Source organism: Chiloscyllium plagiosum, unplaced genomic scaffold (assembly GCF_004010195.1).
Source record: "Chiloscyllium plagiosum isolate BGI_BamShark_2017 unplaced genomic scaffold, ASM401019v2 scaf_81397, whole genome shotgun sequence".
NCBI classification, from domain to species: Eukaryota; Metazoa; Chordata; class Chondrichthyes; order Orectolobiformes; family Hemiscylliidae; genus Chiloscyllium; species Chiloscyllium plagiosum.
In genome coordinates this window covers 6,898-8,795 of record NW_025203798.1, presented here as the reverse complement: position 1 = coordinate 8,795, position 1,898 = coordinate 6,898, and the positions used below count along the sequence as shown (strand labels likewise).

Here is a 1,898-nt window from a genome sequence, read left to right as displayed (position 1 = left end):
GGGGGGTCAATAGTACCATCCCAATAAGGAGATCATCCCTTTCTTATTTCTCAGTTCCACTTGTATAACCTGCCTGGATGTACTCCCAGGAATACTCTCTTGAAGCCCAGCTGTAATGTTATCCCTAATCAAAAATACCACTCCCCCTGCTCTGTTGCCCCCTTTCTATCTTTGCTATAGCATCTAAACACTGGAACATTAAGCTGCTGGTCCTCTCCATCATGAACTCTTCCCTCATTCTCTCTCTGGGTTTACCCACATTCCTTCACTGGTTTAATGCCTCCTGAATAACACTGGCAACTGTTCCCTTCCAGTACCAGTACAATCCATCCTTCTGATGGAGGTCAATTCTACCCCACAAGAGATTCCAATGATCCAACAATGCAAACTCTTCTATTCCTATGTCATTGATACCAATAAACAACAGCCTCCCCTCAAAATGGTTATTCTCCCCTTTAAGAATATTCTGCTCCCTCTCCGAGACATCATTATACAAAAATTACACATTCGAATAATAAACCTTACACTCATCAGGTCATTATAAAAGGATTACATGAAACATTGAAGGTTTGGGGAGACCTTTTGCGAGAATGCGATGATTCAAAGGAGAATTTTTAAGCAGCAAATTGGATTGATCTGGAACACAATACTCACACACACAGGTCCTGATATACTGAGTAATTCAATCAGAGTTTAGCAGAACATTTACTGAGATTACCATCTGAATGTCCACCTGTAATATCCTGTAATACAAGTTTATAAAATCTGTCAATCTCAGTTCAAGTTAGAAACCCACACCATCCCCTCCTTGTGGCCCAGGATTACTGTACATATTACCCTTGAGGACATCAGCAGTCAACTCAGGGGGAAATCTGTGGGTTTCTGGGAAATTGCAACTTGAGATCTCATGTGACTGAACACAGCAGTTCTTTGACACATTGGAGAAAATGATCCAAGCGTCAGTGAGATATGGGGAACAAGAATTACTTTCTTTTCTTTCATTCCGTGCTGTCGCTCTGCCTCATCAATAAGACATGGGTGTGAAAGGCTAATGCCTAACGATGGGCAAGTTGTCTCCATTCCTGACCAATGGGGAGGAAGATCCTCTCAATAACTCCCTATAAAGATAGCAACTCTGTCTGCTTCCCACTGCCCAGTGCTCCCAGTAAATGTTTAGAAGAATGGGAAGGGGGGGGGGATATCTCCTAGAAAAGGCATAACTGTAAAGGTCTAAGAGGATTATGAAAAGAAAGATGCATAGGAGAAGGGGGCAACAAGTTGCCAGACGGGGTGTAACTTGGGAAAATGGGAAGTTGGTCATTTTGGAGAAGATAATAAAAGAACAAAGTATTATTTAAATGGTGGAAACTATAGAAAGCTGCACAACAAAGGGACCAGGGTAAATTGTTCAGGAAACACAGAAAGCTACCACACAGTTACAACAGGGAATCAGGAAGGGGAATCGAATGTTTTGTTTCAAAGGTTTTCAGTATAAGAGTTTGGAGTATATACCCGAGAGTAACGTGTGGAACTGCTGGTGAGACCACCATATCTGCAGTAATGAGAGCAGTTGTGGTCCCTTTAGATAAGGAAATGTGTCACTTTATTGGAGAAATTTCAGGGAAGATTCAATGAGATGATCCCTGGTTTGGAGGGATTATCTTTTAAATAAAGGCTGAAAATGTTGGGACACCACTCACTGGATTTTGGAGAAAGAGTGGTGATCTCATTGAGACAGATGGGATTCTTAAGGGGTTTGACAGGATAAATAGAGAGAGGCTGTGTCTGAGGGTAAATACTGAGAGGGATGTCTGAAACCAGATTCTGAGTCACGGAATCAAGGGTTCTGTTTTGGATTCAAGTTTAAGGCGACACAGACGCGGGTAAGGGGTTTCAGT

The 1,898-nt window shown here is 42.1% G+C and overlaps 1 long non-coding RNA gene across 1 annotated transcript in view; it reads right to left on the bottom strand.

Annotated features, from left to right (window-relative positions):
- Positions 1–655: 655 nt before the first annotated feature.
- LOC122546329 overlaps positions 656–1,898 on the bottom strand; it is a 6,445-nt gene continuing 5,202 nt past the window's right edge. Inside the window, exon 3 of the long non-coding RNA XR_006310718.1 lies at positions 656–743. This is a non-coding gene — a long non-coding RNA (uncharacterized LOC122546329). The remainder of the gene's footprint in view (positions 744–1,898) is intronic.